This window comes from Sceloporus undulatus, chromosome 6 (genome assembly GCF_019175285.1).
Source record: "Sceloporus undulatus isolate JIND9_A2432 ecotype Alabama chromosome 6, SceUnd_v1.1, whole genome shotgun sequence".
NCBI classification, from domain to species: domain Eukaryota; kingdom Metazoa; phylum Chordata; class Lepidosauria; order Squamata; family Phrynosomatidae; genus Sceloporus; species Sceloporus undulatus.
In genome coordinates, this window is record NC_056527.1 from 57,316,453 (window position 1) to 57,333,626 (window position 17,174).

At 40.0% G+C, this 17,174-nt stretch overlaps 1 long non-coding RNA gene across 1 annotated transcript; it reads left to right on the plus strand.

Moving 5' to 3' along the window:
- The first annotated feature begins 80 nt into the window (after nt 1-80).
- LOC121933211 lies at nt 81-12,845 on the plus strand. The gene is made up of 5 exons (XR_006104486.1): nt 81-520; nt 1,627-1,763; nt 5,733-5,818; nt 12,053-12,120; nt 12,778-12,845. It is a non-coding gene; the product is annotated as an uncharacterized LOC121933211 (long non-coding RNA).
- The last annotated feature ends 4,329 nt before the right edge of the window (nt 12,846-17,174 follow it).

Sequence of the window (17,174 nt, forward strand, 5' to 3'; positions counted from 1 at the left end):
GATGGGACTACAGTTCCCGGCAGCCACCGCGGCACGGTTTTTTCCCCTCTCTTTCTCTCTCCCCCCCCCAACTTTCCATGTCTTCCTTCTGCTCTGGTCTCCTCTCTTCTTGGTCCCCTTAGTTGTTGTTGTTGTTGCTGCTGTGTCCCTCAGAGTCCTTTTTAATGGAAGAGAGGAGTAGAACTCAAAGATACAGCCCTCTTAGTCTGTGGAGAGATCTTGTGGCTCCTTTGAGATCTTTTCTAGTTCTTTCAAAGTTGCCCTCCCCAGTCTTGGTTTCCTTCTAACTTCTTGACCCCTTCTGATCAATGTTCAAAGTCTCTGCGGATTATAAGCCTGAGTGCAAAGAGGTGGATTTCATGAGGGGAGCAAGATGGCACTTCAAGCCCTGACCCAAAGAAGGCGCAGCAGGGATCCTGGAACTGGGATGGAGGAAGATGTACCTTCAATGACTATAGCACACATGCTGTGGGCAGATGTCAGCAAATGTAGTTGTGTTTACACAGTCTAATGTCCCAAGGTGATGGACCACACAATTCCTCCCGCTCCGTCTTCTTATGGGTCTGGGCCCAAAATGACTGGATGCTGTTAAGAATTCAGTACTGAAATCCTGTTCCATCAGTACAATAGCCACCTGTTCTTGGTAGCTTTCAGCATCATCAACCAGAAGTGCATCCACACCATAGATATAACAGTGCAGTTTGACACCACTTTATCTATGGCATTCTGGAAATTCAGGTGGTGGTGCTTGAGGGACTCCTTGATCCCTTTGGCGTCACCCTTGACACCCTTGGCTCAGTTCTCTCTCCACACTATGCGACATAAGCATGAAACCACTGAAGGGTTGTCTGCAGTTTTGAGTGCTGGTGCCCTGAGCACACAGATGCCATCAACTGTTATTCCTTTCCGCCTCCAAGGATCTTTGATCTAAACATGTTTCTGTCATCAGTAATGGATACGATAAGGGTGAACAAACTAAAATCCAGATAAGACAAAGGTGTGCCCTGTCAATCAAACAACAAATTAGGCAACAGGAATTTCAGGGTGTGCTGGATGGGATCACACTCTCATGAAGACACAACTCTGCAGTTTAGATGTAATTCTGGATTCACCTCTGAACCTGGGAAAGTCAGGAGTGTATTTTCACAGTCCATTCAGAGAGAAGTCAGATCTGGCTACGGTCACATATGCCTGAGGGGGCATCTACATGTAGAAATAATGCAGTTTGATACCACCTTGAGTGCTGTAGCTCCATCCTGTGGAATGCTGTGATTTGTAGTTTTACAAGGTCTTGAGTCTTCTGTGCCAAAGAATGGTGGTATATTGCAAAACTACAACTCTAAGGATTCTGTAGGAGTGATTACTACACCAATTTAGCCTTGACTGTAGTATTCCCTGGATTGTGCATATGCCCTCGGGTCTTTGCTCCTTTTCTCATGGGAACGTCACCTAGTGTTCCAAAAGGTCCTATGAGCAATTAAGAACATCTTGGTCCCTGATATGAAATATGAAAATATGGAGATGCCAAATACAAGTGGGGTATGCAAGGTGTACTAACAGGCTGGCTACAGGAAGCATTCAAGTCCTTTGTTGTAACAACTCCACTGGTTGCTTGTCCATTTCCAGGTACAATTCGAGGTGTTGGTTAAAGCCCTATACATCTTAGACCAAATTAACAGATGGACAGTATTTTCCCATACAAGCCTGCCTGTGTCTTGAGTTCATCAGGAGAGGCCATTTTCTCTGTCCCACTATCCTCACAGGTATGTATGGACGCTCCTCAATACTTTCAGGCTCCAAAATTCCCTTCCAAAAGAGGCCAGAATAACATCTGTACAGTTTCGTTTGAAAACATCCTTGAATCCCAAAGCTAGGATATAAATAAATAAAGGAGGATGTGAATAAATAAATTAACAATAACTATTATCATCTATACTCAACTATAAGTCATTCTCATGTATAAGTTAAGGGCAAGTTTGGGGGCCCAAATTAAGGATTTGGATATGACCCTTTGATATGTTGAGGATTCTTGTAGGAAGCACCTCTTAGTCTCACAGAGCTGACAGGTTCTTCTTCATCACCTACTTATGCTCAGATGCAACTGCCCTTCCCACAATATATGTGAGCTGGGATGGGGATATCATCTATGCTTTAGGGAAATCTTGAGTGACACAACCAGAAAGTTATCAGCTGTCATCCATTCCCAAACAAGCCTTAAGAGCTATTATCTCAGGGCAACCCATGCTGATAGTGCTTATTACAAATCTCTTAGAATCAAGAACTATAGAGTTGAAAGGGATCCTGAGGACTTCTCTTGAGTAATCCCTGTCCCAGAACAGAGCGTTTCTGATTTAAATGACGTGGTCTTCATGTTGCTGGAACCCTCCTGAAAGTACCCTACAGAGAAAATGAAGAAAAATGCACTGCCATCTTCACAGATAATACTGAGGAAATATGACAGATTCTAGAAGTCATCTGTCATTTGTCATTCAGAGCTATTTGTGCTCAGCATTTTTGTTGGCCTCATAACCACACAAATTGGTCCAAGAAAGGGTTAATTTTGAAAGGGACATAATACAAGAGTTAAAGGCTTTCTTCACTTGGAAATTTTTCTTATTCATTGTATGAAGGTCTGACTGAACTTCACCATTCCTGAGCAAATGGACTCTGCATGTACTTTATTTACTTTTTTCTAAGATGCAGAAACCCAGATTAAAGAGCTAGTGCAGCAACGTTATAGTTTATAAAATCAAAAGATCTTACTATGACAAAGTGCAAAGCTATTTTTCCTATCTTGACCGAGGCAGCCTTTTCCTATTTTGACAAAGCTTGACAATGTGTCACGGTGGAATACAAGGTATGGGTCAGTTTCTACTTTGAGAATGTACAAGTAGACTTTCCTTAACTTTTTAGCTGCCCATGATGCCATCCAAGAGGTTAGACTGACTTTGTACACTAGATGGTGCTCATTTATCAAAGAAAAAAAATAATCTTAAATATTTCTTCATGAGCATGGAAGAGAAGACTAAGGAGATTATCACACCCTAAAATCTCACCGGGAGAGATGCAGCATCTAAAAGACAAAAATGGGCATTATCATACTTACCAAAGCCTGGACTGTAAGCAGCCCATATCTTCCTGGGCAGCCTGTCTGCAACCCGGACCTCTACTGTGGCTTTTTCAATAATGAGATTTTCCCATTCTTAAAAAAGCCACAGCAGAAGTCCAGGCTGTAGATAGGCTGCCTGGGTTGGGAGGATATAGGCTTTGTACAGCTTGGGCACAGGTAAGTATGATAATACCCATTTTTGTCTTGTAGATCCTGCATCTTAGATCCTGCGTCTCTCCCGGCGAGATTTAACAGTGAGATATTCTCCTAAAATAGGCCAGGGGAGAAATAATCAATTCCCACCAATTCACTGTTCCATATTCTTCAAGGATAAACAACTGCAGTATACCGTAAGTGGAAATTCACTGCTTTTGTTAAAAAAACAAAAGTTATAAAGTACACATTTTGAAAAACAATAGAGACAATAAACTGAAGAAATATAAAAAAGAGACAAAAGATTCATTCATAGAAGATCAATCTGAAGATGACATATACTTTTAGAAAGTGAAGTGGAAGCTGCACACAAGGCACTTGGGAGAAATAAAGCACTAGGAACTGACAGCATACCAATGGAGCTGTTTCAAGCTACAGAGAAAGAGTCTATATTAGTTCTAACTAAAACCTTCCCACCAATATGGGAAACCAAAGAATGGCCCACAGATTGGAAATGCCCAACATACAGTCCCATTCCCAAGAAAAAAAGACACCAGGGATTGCAGTAACTACAGGATCATTGCATTAATTTCCCAGGCAAGCAAAGTAATGGTCAACATTTGAAAACAAAAACTTTCACCATATATAGAGCAAAAAATGGCAGATGTCCAAGCTGGGTTCAGGAAAGGAGGAGACACTAGCAATCATATTGTAAACATACATTGGCTAATGAAGTGCACCAAAGGAATTGAGAAGAAAATTAGCCTGCGCTTTATAGATTATAGCTAAGCTTTCAGTTGTACAGATCATGAAAAACTGGATCATTCTTAAAGAAATTTGTATGCCATTATATTTGATTTTACTCATGGGCCTGTAATTGGGACAGAATATGGAGAAATGGAATGGCTTTCAATGGGCAAGAAGGTCAGGCAAGGCTGCATCTCATCACTCTATCTATTCAACTTGTATGCTGAACATAACATACATAAAGTAGCATTAGACTTGGAGGAATGAGATGTGAAAACTGGAGAAAGGAAGATCACCATTTTAAGATATGCTGATGTCACCATGCTACTAGCAGAAAATAGCAATGTCTTGGAACAATTACTGGTGAAAGTCAAGGAAGAAAGTGCAAAGGCAGTTGAACATTACAAAAACAAAAATAATGACCACAGATGATTTAAAGCAGACTATGAAGACACTGAAGTAGTTCACCATTTCTCAAACATTGGCTCAGTCATTCATCAGAATGGAGACTGCAGTCAAGAAATCAGAAGAATAAGACTTGGAAAGGCAGCTGTGAAGAAACTGGATGACATCTTGAAATGAAAGGTTGCCATAAATCAAAGTCCACTTGAAGGCAATTAATAGCAAAATCCAAACAGCTGTTTCACTTTTCAATAGTGAACATCACAGTGGCATTGTAGTGTACTTTGAAATGCAGGAACTCATCACAACAATTCCCATAGCCTAGGCAGGAGACCTCACACTCATGTCCCTATGACTTTAGACATCACCATTATTATTATCATGATGATGATGCCCTCTTTTTTTGTTATATATACTGAAGGGAGCCTATGCCCTCCGCAACATTCCTTAAAATCTCATAATTATGGGGCATTCATAGTTACTTGGGAGTAGACATCATTAAACTCGGTAGTAATTCTGATTGAATAGGCTCACTTTGTAGAACACATTGATCTTTAAGAAAAGATTTCCAGCCAGTTGAAATGCAACCTTTCTTAGTTTGAAATGCAAAAAGCAATCTTGCGAAGGAGTATTACCACTTCAATTGCTAGTAAGTAGGAATGCCATCTTAAAGAAAGGCAAAGAAGTATCCAGACTCTGCTTGATTATTTTCTATAATCGCCAAGGAAAGATTAGACCATGATAATCCGTCACAAACAATATAAACCTGGATGTTCAAATTTGCTAATCTCTCAATCCCTAGTAATCCGAAAAAGATATTACATCAGATTGACCTTGGACTGCCTGTAGTGGATTACCAAAAAATGGTATTTGAAAAACACTCCAATGCTGCTGCATTTCCAAGTGATTTTGACCATTTTCTTTTGTTAAGACATATTGCCATGAAAAGAAAATTGTTGATTGATTATCCAAAGAACTTCATACTAGGCAAATGCAATGAAGACCCTGCTAGATGTAAAGGCTGTTCTCTTCTTCTTCTTCTTCTTCTTTTAAATGATTTGACCTTCTCTACATAGACAAAGGTGGAGAAACTTTATTCGTCGAGATACAGCTGAACTTCTGTTCCCATCTATCTTCCCACTCTGACCCAATGTTGCTAGAGAACTGTATAGGGCTCAAAATTGCAATTTTAGCAGTCCTTGATGTTACAGCTCCTTGAGCATGTGTTCTTAACTTTTATTGCCACTACGGAAAGTTCTGAATAGCAAGCAAGCAGTGCCAAGGAGCACCTGTATAATAAATCTTCCATTTGTTTTGATAGGTAGTGTATGTCATACAACAACAATGAAGAGTATCAGTACAGAAAGGTTGAGTGCTAAGTGCTTCCAGGCCAAAATGCTAGTTAAGGTAAGATAAATCCCCTTCACTACTCTCAATATAAACTTCAGATAACTTGGAATAAGGAGGAGAGGAGCTACAGAATACTGCTGGATGGTATGGCTGACTCTTGTTCCAAAAGTAATACCAAGCTGTTTGGGTTAATAGTTACCAGAGCCCTAGATGATTCCTCAGCCTTCAATTGTAATATCTCACCCACTTTTCTAATGCTTCCAACCATGCCTAAGAGTCTTAGGTTAACACTTCCCCATCCATCCATCGCAGGGATATCCTGATCCAATCACTGTTTTTATCACACTAAAATTAAAGGCGCTAACCAGTCCAGAATCCCATTGTTGATTTCCTGGCAAAGACAAACAAACAACAACAAAACACCGACCCTTTCTTACTGACCAAATAGTCCATCACTCGGGGCTACTTTTAAAGTATAAACATACTTTCAAAACCTAACCCCTGCACACAGCCAGCAGACATCCTTGCACTCTGCCTATGTTCTCTTTTGCCCTCAGACCTCCCTGACTGAGCCACTCCAGTTTTCCACGGCCTTCTCATGTGTCAGGTAATTATAATCCCACTGCAAACCCCTAAAAATGCCACTATCCCCTTTCCATATTTCCATTTCATTTAGTTCTGCATACCATGTTTTTGTCTGAATTGCTATTTTATGTATGTGCACTCTGCATTTTTCTTTTTTATAATTTTATTTATATCATACATTTAACAATATAAAAATTAAAATAAAAAGCTAATATAGTCATCTCATGTCTCATATCATTTTTACAAATGTCCATTGTTCCCTTAACAACAAACACCTTAATATATAACATTAACATTTCTTTGTCTTTTTTCTACATCTCTCTTTCTTTCTTATGACTGCTCCCATTCAAAAAAGTAAAGTAGGTGATCCTACCTAATATTGTTATTTGTACATTGTCATCATTTCTAATCAGTCCATTACACTCCCCATAGTTCTCCCTGCTGCTTCATTGCCAAATTTTATTGCAATAATCTATTGATTATTATTGAGGAAGATTTAAATGAATTTGATGATATCTGAAAGAATCCAGAAAAAATAAAAGAACAGCTAAACTATATAAAATATTGATGAACAGGAAGCAATTTTGGAGATACCAATAATCAAATGAGTAATAAAACCTATCGTTGATGACAGCTTCTGTGCCCTTTTTTTAAAACCCTATAGTCTGTCAAAAACTAATATTTTAAACAAATGTAAACTAATGTTCCATCAACTGATTAGAAAAAATCCAATTATTAATGTTGCTATAATGAATTGTTCCCTAGTTTCTAATGTTTAACAGAATCAAATGAATTCTTAAACCTAACATTCCAAAGTCTAATTTCCAGATGTTAATTTATATGTTGTGAAGCAAATTTGGAAATAGTTACTATAATTTTTTAATAATAGTCTTTATTATAAAAAAATTCCATACAATTATATATAAAATACAGTTATTTGCTTCGACTGTTGTCTGGGTTGATATTATATCTTCCTTAGAATCTTGAAGGCCTTGAAGAGTACTTTTAATAGATTTTCATAGAAATGCCATAATAGGCAGGGAAGGACTGTGGCTACCTAACCCACATGCCTGTTCATATGGCTATCCAGGTACCACTTTTGATGAGGAACACCCAAACTCCCGATTGTCATTTTTATTTTCTTGAAACTGGACTTTGGCCAAACCAGGCCAGCCTTCATATATAATGTCTTATATAAATCAGGGTACATCTTAGGCAGCTGCCACTGTGCAAGGCAGTTGACATTAACCAGCTGATTAGTGTTGCCCATCCCGTATTGGGTGGCGTGGGGGATCACTGCAAAATTCTTGCATACTCTCCAACATTTCCCAGATGAAAACAAGGGCATGTGTGGCCAAGCAACCTCTGAAGATGCCAGCCACAGATACAGTACTAGCAAAACGTCAGGAAGAAAATCTTCTAGAACATAGCCACATGTTCAGATAGAAACAAGTGGGCCTTGGTATCAGCTGGAGTTCGGTATCCCCCCTCCATATACTAAAATCCATGGATATCCTCAAGTCTCATTAAATACAATGGCATAGTGAAATGGTGTCCCTTATATAAAATGGCAAAAACAAGGATTGATTTTGGAATTTATATTATGTTTGAATATTTTCAAGACAGTGGATGGTTGGATCTGTAGATTAAAAAAAACCTGTGGATACACAGGGTTAACTGTAAAATATACTGGTGATAATGGAGACAATTATGACGACCCATGTATCTGCCTAGTCCAGATGCTAATGGTTTGATGGGCAACTTCAAGCCCCTCCCTTCTCTCTTTTTGGGTCTGTGTCTTTAAAATAAATTTAATCAGGGCTTCAAAATAGAGGAGTGTTCCCTCTGAACCAGGATCCAATGGTAAAGAAGTGTCAAATCTGTCTCTCAATTTCACTCTCCAGCTCTTTTTGCCCTGCTCATGCTGTGGAGTTGCATTTATTATGTCAGACATATGAGTCCAACTCCAGGAGCCCCCAACAGGATGGAAGGGCAAGTAAGCCCCTGGGAGAAGTTTGAAGGGGACAATGTTAGTCGTAGGGAGAATTAAGCATCCACTTTCTTTTGCTTGGAGATGTACTACAAGATGGGTTAAAATAAAGTCATTGTCTGCTCAGTAAGAATTCTGACCCCCCATGACATTATCCTTCAATGCAGTAACTATGACATTTCCTCACCATGAAATTTTCCTTTACTTTCTAGCATTGTAAAAAATGAGACGGAAATTGTTCACACCTAAAACTCTCATATTTGCTATGCTTGCATTCTCTTGGTAATTAGGTTTGCCCCTTTTCTTTGGATGTCTAAACTGTATTTCCAAATGCTTGAATGAAGTTTAAAGTTCTACGTGTGAACAATTTTCAGTGTCTCACTTTCTATAATGCTAGAACGTGAAGGAAATTTTCATGGTGAGGGCAGGAATCTTATTTAGAAGACAAATGTCCTTATTTTTCCCCCTAGTCCTGCTCTTTCCCCATCTCTGATTCAAAGTCCTTGGGGTGCTTTACAAAGTAGAAGGAACTTTTAGGGTTTCAGTACCAACAACTACAGTATGGTTTGCCCCTTAACATGTCCATGGATCCACAATTAACATGGCTGCCGAGTGTGGACATTGATTTAGTTTGTAAATGCTTTCCTTTTAAACTCCTGGAGTACAAAGGGTAATGTACTCTAAGTGAGTAAGAGAGAAAGCATGGTCTATATGCATTATTGACTAAGTCATCTTGAAAAAGCACTATTGTAACTCTCAGGCTTTGAAGGAGTTTTGATGTTTCATCACAAAACTAATTAGACAACCATTAGGATAAAATACCTGCAGGAAGAATTTATGGCTATGTTTTTTTTAAGATTATGTAGCTCACAAAATGAGATTTCTTTTTGAAAGTTAGAGAGGTGAAACATAGCAGAAAGTTGCTATGTTCTACAGATGAAGAACATGAGGCTGTGCAGATACTGTTGGATTGCAGTTTCCCTCTGCACCATTTTCTTTGGTGAGAGGGTTTGCAGTCCAACAGCATCTTGATGGCTTTGTAGAGTTGGAAGAGACCTCAAGGGCGATCCAGTCTAACCCCCTGCCATGCAGAAACTCTCAGTCAAATCATCCCCGACAGATGGCCATCCAGCCTCTGTTTAAAAACCTCCAAAGAAAGAGACTTCACCACACTCATGTTTCCCATTCTCACTATAGGCAGCTGACAAGGGTAAGCTGGGCAATAGGCACCAGGGAATCAGAACCAAGAAGCACATCAAGAACTGGGAAAAACTTGTTATTTATTATTATTTATTTACGGTATTTATACCCTACCCTTGTTTAAGCAAGATGAGCTCCTAGCACAAAGAGAAAGCCATCTAGATGAGATGAATGACCAAGCAGGGCAGACAGGGTGAGTCCAAAGCCTGAGGATACTACATTGCCAGGAAGATGTTCCAAGGTCACAACCAGAACTACTCCACAGGGGTATTTCTACAAGGGCACCTCCAGAAACTAACCAACAATTAAGTAACATAAACTGGAACAACTTGAGACATTTTTCTGCCTGAGGCAAAGCACAACAGAGTCCCTTCCTCACTTCATGTATATAAGACATTGAACCAAAAGTTAAATCTCATCTTACTTCCAACAACGGTAGTGGGACAGGATTTTCCACTACAACTCAGTTAGCAGCCTAGTTTGGGGAGGTCCATAACAGTTTGTGGGCCATAGGCCTTCCTGTTCTCCAGCAGCGAGAAACAGCTAGAAAGGCCATGATAACAGCTGGGATGCTTCAACTGCTGCCATTCCAGCATCTGCCACCTGAAATGTGTGTATGTGTGTGTGTCAAGAGAGATGACGTAACAGATTTTAAAAATGCATTTTATAAAATATAGGCAGTAAAAGAAGCATTTTTAAAACTCATGGCTATCAAGCAACATACTCTCCCTTATTCATATAGATTTCATCTGCTGTGCTTTGTAATAAGTGTGTGATCTTAGGCAGTGTGGTCAGCAGATGAAGTTGGGCCTAAACTGTCAGCTTAGAGAATCTTTCCTATTTTCTGTGGCAGCCTGGAAGGCAGCTTTTCTGTGTTCCCTGGAGCAGCCAAGTCAGGACAAATGTTCCATTCGCTCAGCCCTTGAGGCTCAGTAGGCCAGAAGATGATGTCACTTTGGGTTGCTGGAGAACAGGTTTCGAACCAGAACTGATCAGGGAAGGCATGAAGCGAGAACATGAGGAGTAGACAGAGGGAGTAGGCTAACAATTTGACCTTGTAGAAATAGCTGGTTGACCCCTGCTCCTTTTGATTTAGGATGCTCAATATTTAGACTGCTAAATACTGAAAATACACTCTGTCAAGTCCATCAAGGGGAGTTATCCTCTATCTTGCCCCCATGCTGAGGCCCATAGTTCCTCTGGGATTTCCTCTGGGCAAATGCCAGAGCAAAAAGGAGTCTGCCTGCATCTTTCTCCTTGCAGAGTGAGCTGCTAAAAAAAAAAAATGAGCTTGCTCCTGCCTGGTGTCTGAACAGATCCATTGGAGGCTTTTGAAATTAGACCACGGGCTGCCTGGGGTTCCAGAGTTCAGGCTGTCACTCCTTGCCATACCTAGTGGCCTTGGATGAAGCAAACATTCTGTCTGATTATGGCACTCAGCACTCTTTCTCTTTTTCGGCAGTGTTAGCCAATCTGTTGGTAACAGCCTGGACAGAAGCTAAGAAACTAAAACATAAATTAGTACCATACCAGGCTATGGTACTAGACAAGGGGGCAAACCCTGGTGGTGTCACCAGGTTAGGCATTCAGGATGTCACAGGTGGTGGATCCTGACAATGTCATTAAACATGAGACAGTGAGCAACAGACACAGTTGCTTAGAGCATGTTTATTTTTTTAAAAAACAAGCCTAACAACGAATCTATCTATCTATCTATCTATCTATCTATCTATCTATCTAAACACTTTTGAAGGCAGCACTTTCATCCTGAGTGTCCTTGCCCCAAGGACCAGTGAAGGTGATCTGGATTCTCTTAGCATAATCCAGAAAAGAGAGTTCTCTGGTATACACACCTCCTTGGATTTAAGATTGTCTTTTGAGTCCCTTTTGAACGTCCCCCTGCTTGTATCAGACATAATGCAAGTGTCCAATGGACGCAGGGCTTTCTGAGCTGTAGTGTCCCAATTTTGAAATTCCTTCTCTAGAGAAGTGTATCTGTCATTCCTGTTATATTGTCTCCACCAGGTGATCTCTTCTTCTTTTAGATCATTTCTTAGTTTGTAAATGTATGCAGAAAATGCATCAACGTTCCCCTCTTCCTCTTTTACTGTAGTTCACTGGTGGCTGGGTATGTGCATGTATTTCTTACTGCTCAAACAAAATCAGCATAGTAAATTATGCTCTGCTTGGGCCATTAGCTTGGAGCAGAGTTCAGCTTGAGATACGGCTTCCATTCCAGTTTCTGAATAGATCAATGGAGCTGAAGTGTAATTCATCTCCTTCTTTGTCGCTGTCCCTCTCAGGACTAATGGTGGTGGTGGGATGCAACCTTGTCAGTCTTGGTTGTTCAGAGCTAACAAGGCGCCCCCAATATATGCTTTGTCAACTCTACTCCCAGCTTGCCTCTTGACCTGTCTTTGAAATGGCACTACTAGAATACATGTTCTTTGATTGAAATATTGCTAATCGATACAGCTGATGTATTCACATCCCTTTTCCCTTTCCCCTCCCTCCAGGTACAAAACTATAAAGAGTCTGGCTTTGGTTATTCTGATCACCTGTTGAGCAGCCCCTGAGGAAGCAGGTAAGTGTGGGTTTGAAGGGGATAGAATGCTCTTGCTTTCTTGTTACTTCACCTCTCCTCTGCGTTCCTCTGAATGGAGGAGGGAAAGCAGAAAAGAAGGGAAATGAGATGGAATAGAAAGAAAGAGTATTAAAATTGGGCAGGACTGATGGTAGTCAGTTTTGACCTTGTTTGTGATCATCTTCAAAATCATTCCCTCACCACTTTCTGGGACTTATTTCTGATGTCTATTCATCTTTATCTCTTCAGCAAAACAAATATTTCCTTCCTGGTTATTTGATATGTGGATATAGGATTGCAATCCTAGTTTTATCCTGCCTTTCCATTATTTTTGTTATGATTTTTATTTTACTTTCCCACCCTAACAGGGTTCTTGAGGCAGCCAGGCAGCCCAGTAAGTAAGTGCCACTTCGGGGAGACATGTTGTCCTTGCTTAGACCATAGTCTAACCCGGCATGATCATTCTAATGACTAGTCATGAAAAAGGATTGCCCTGTTGGTTTCCTTCAGCAGCTGGGGCTGGAATCTTTTATGGACTTACTAGAGTCCTGGGAACAATGGATGTTGCCAATGAATGGACATGCGTTAAGCATCAGTCCCCAAGAACTGTTGGTGCATGAAGAACAAGATAACTTTCAATTCCCATTGCTTGTACAGAAGCCAAATGGAATAGAGGTGGAATCTGACTTCATTCCTGGTAATCGGACAGTGATCTCCACCAAATCTGAAGGCAACAGGCAAGTGTAGGGATAGAAGCAGGCTATGTTGCCAGAGCCGGGAGTAAAGTAGTTGAAATAATGCTATGAGCAACATGTTGCTTGTGTGTGTGTGTGTGTGTGTGTGTGTGTGTAGTAATGAGAACATAGAAATGTTGTCAGTGAAGTAGCATAAAGGAAGGTAACACATTATTTATTGTAATAGATAGAGCTCCTTATTTTTGAAATATTTTGAGGGGTCATTCACAGGATTGGGGGCATTTTAGGCCATTTTCCAGAAATTAATAAAAAATTATTTAATAGTAATGTGTTAGTAAAATTAGTAATGTATCGCTTGTAAAGTAACAAGCAGCATGGCACTTTTTCAAAAGGTGAGACTAACATAAATATGTTATTATATATGTCCATTGCATTATTTTATGTGTGCGTGTGTGCATATGTGTGTGTGCACAACAATAACAAATGATGTTCCAAGCTTTGTGTGTAGCATACAAGCCTCCAATGTCTCATTGCCACTTACTCAAGCCTTCCCCTGAGGTCTGCCTGCTTGATATGGGGGAGAATTCCATTTCAATTAATTTGAAGTAAGAATTTTCCCGATTCTACAAATTTCTTCATAGTCACAATGGAAAGACTCTGAGATTTAAAAAAAAAGTGTGGGGGGAAATCAAAAGTAGCAGATTTATCTGTCCAGGCCTGGTTTCTGAGTGCTCAGTCCTACTCTCTCTCTCTCTCTCTGTGCCTTCAAGTCACTTGTCACCTTATGACAACTCTATGACAGGGTTTTCTTAGAAAAGAAACACTCAGAGGTGGTTTTACTACATGCTAAATAAATTCTTCCAAACCAAACTGTAACAAAGCCAACCAGGGCTTTAACAACTACAATTCATCTTGGTTAGACTTCTATTTCTTATAGTACCAAACTGAATACTTACCTACCTACCTCAATATCTAAACACACACATGTAATACAGCAGAGATAGATAACTTTGTCTGTCTAAAGACCAGTTTTCTATTCTCAGAACTTGCTATGGGCCTCATTGGGGTATAAAGTACAAATAAAATGTACTCCTCAAGGCACCAACCAACTGCCTACTGTTGGCTTCAAGCTTTGCTGTTTTCAAGCAGTAACAAAAAGTATGCAAACTGGATTGGAGAGCATTCCGTTTCCCAGCATTTTCATTTCGGAAAACCTGAGAGAAACCAAATGTGTTGTCCTCTGAATATCCTACACAGACACTTAGTTAAAAAAAACTGAGCTAAAATATTTGATAGAATACAATCAGTCATTTTTTAAACAAAAACCCTCTCCGTAATTGAAAGGTGTATGTATATCTTTGCTCTAATCTCAGAAGGGAAACCCTTGCTTGAAAACAAACTTTGCATGCATCTGCATCATAATTCTCATACAAGTGCCCGTGAACAGGCTGAATACATATTTTGGTATTCAATGAAATGCACACACCCCTCTTGGGGCACCTGTTGTTGGATGTGTTTCACTGATTTACAGCTGGACCAGAAGAATAAGACTTCTTATATTTAATGACCAATCCTTTGGTTAAGTAATTATGACAGCAATAAAGTCTATAGAAATCAAGTTCACCTAGTAGGTTTTGTTGCTCAATGGGATACGAAACTGAACCTAACAAGTTCCAACACTATTCTACCTATTACACTGCTTTGTAGCTGAAGGAGTAGATTCATTCATAATTATGAACTTTGCATTCATATATTAACTGCCACATGGGGATAGAGTTAATGCCTTTCTATTTAATCCCCTTTTTCTTTGTACCTCGTGTTGATAGAGTTGGCTCATCATGTTGGCTTCTGCATTGAAATTTCATCCACATCAGCAGTCCCCTTGGCCAAAAGCTTCAAAACTGATCACGGTCTACATCTTGGTGCTGTTACTGTCTGTCAGCTTCACTTCGGGCCAAAGAAGAGTCTTCATCCATCAAATTGACAACAGAAGTGAGTCGCAGCTTGTCGGGTTTTCAAGTTAGATTTCTGGCTTGCTCCTTTGCTAAAGACTGTTGGTCTGAACTTTCTTCACAACCCAATAATAAATTAGATGGTCACATTTCACAAAATTGCCATGCTAGGTTTGTATCAAAAGTCAGAAAGACATTAAGATTAAATTGTGATCATAGAACCTTGTGATGGTGAGACATTTCTAAAATTCAAATTTTACAGTGTTGCTTGGAGCTGAGAAAGGCAGGTTTCTGGACAGTGGGAATGAGACATGTCTTTCTTCTGTTCCTCTTTCCAAGTCTTCTGTAGCAGTATAGTAATTGGAGTTTTCAAGTCATTGCATGCATTTTCTCTCCCTTCCAACTATAATCTCCATGTCCAGAATACTTATATACTCGTTCCTCCCCATTCAGACTTGGGATCTGCAGTTTTGGTCCTTTGCAGATGGCAAGTGGGGAGGGACAAAATGGGGTGCATATCCAGGGTGTGCAGGAGCACGCCCCTATTATAACCAGTGGGGCTTGAATATCTGAAATATTTCCCATTTGTGGGGGGATACGGAACTGATCCCCTGCAAATCGGGAGGGATGAATGTAACTCTGGAATTAGGTTAATGCTAACATTCCAACTTGAGCCAATCACTATTTTAAAAATAAAAAAGTTGCCCCTTTATGTTAGCAAGCTTTCAGTAACTTAATCAGTCTGAATGAGACGATTATCATATCATACTACTATTATTCCACTTCACCTGTCATAGCAACATCCTGAGACTTGCAGTTTAGGGAGAGGCATTTAGAATTCTTAGCCAGAGTGGTCTTAGGCTTCACTAAACAACAAACTGCAGATCTGGACAGGATGCAACCATAACCAAAGGGTGCTCAGCAATAGCTTCTCTTCATCCTGGAGAGAAGTGACCAGTGGGGTGCCACAGGGTTCTGTCCTGGGCCCAGAGCTATTCAACATCTTTATCAATGACTTGGATGAAATAATAAGGGTCATGCTTCTCAAATTTGCAGATGACACCAAATTAGGAGGAGTAGCTAATTCCTCAGATGACAGGATGAAAATTCAAAGTGAGCTAAATAGATTAGAAAGCTAGGCCAAAGCTAACAAAATGAATTTCAATAGGGAGATGTGTAAGGTACTGCACTTGGGAGGGGGGGAAGAAAAAAAGAGAATACATAGATATAGGATGGGGGACACCTGGCTTAAGGAGACTATGTGTGAAAGGGATCTAGAAGTCCTAGCAGACCACAAATTGAACATGAGTAAAGTGTGATGTGGCAGCTAGTGTCTACATCAAGGGAAGTAATAGTGCTCTAATCTGCTTTGGTCAGGCCTGGAATACTGTTTCCAATTCTGGGCACCACAGTTCAAAAAGGATGTTGAGAAACTGAAGCATGTCCAGAAGACAGCAACCAAAATGGTGAAGGGTTTGGAAACCACGAGAGACTTAGAGAGTTGGGTATGTTTAGCCTGGAGAAAAGATGGTTAAGAGTGATATGATAGCCCTTTTAAGTGTTTGAAAGTATGTCATATTGAGGATGGAGCAAGCTTGTTTTCTGCTGCTCCAGAGAATAGCACCTGGAACAATGGAAGGAAGCTTCAAGAAAAGAGATTCCACTTAAACATTAGGAGGAGCTTCCTGGAAAGCGCACTCCCTTGGAGTGTGATGGAGTCTCTTTCTTTGGAGGTCTTTAAACAGAGGCTGGATGACCATCTGAGAATGTTTTGATTGTGAGTTCCTGCATGGCAGGGGGTCGGACTGGATGGCCCTTGTGGTTTCTTCCAGTTCTTTGATTCTATTAACAGTGTAGTGTGATATGGTAAGCCTACAAATCCAACCTCCTTTTTCTGGGAAGAAACTAATTGTTAGAATTAATAGCCAATTAATTAATCATGCATTTCTTGAATTATTTATAAGTTTGCACTGTTAAACTGCACAATCCTGTGTACTGCACAGCTAGAGAGCGCTTGCAATGCTGCAATGGCTCCAGGCCCATGCCTCTTTGTGTTGCTTAACTGCCAAGTCTAGAATATTTTTTTCTTTTTGATTCACAGATTAATTTATTTTCAGTGCATATAATTCAGCCAGTGGAAGGGACAATTTTAAAATACAGGTCAAAAGTTGAAGGCTGGAATAAATGAATCACTCAGTGAGAGGGAGGTGGATCTTGCAGTTATTTTCTGGTGACATACAAGTATTCCAATAATATTTTCTCAAGAAAGGGGATATTTAAATTATTTTGGGAACCATATTTCTAAAACCATTATGAAGCTATTAGTACTGAGCAAAGCTGAGAACAAATTTCTTCTTGCCAAACATTTCCTTGTCCAGAAAGCAAAGGTTTCTTTGGAATATAAGCC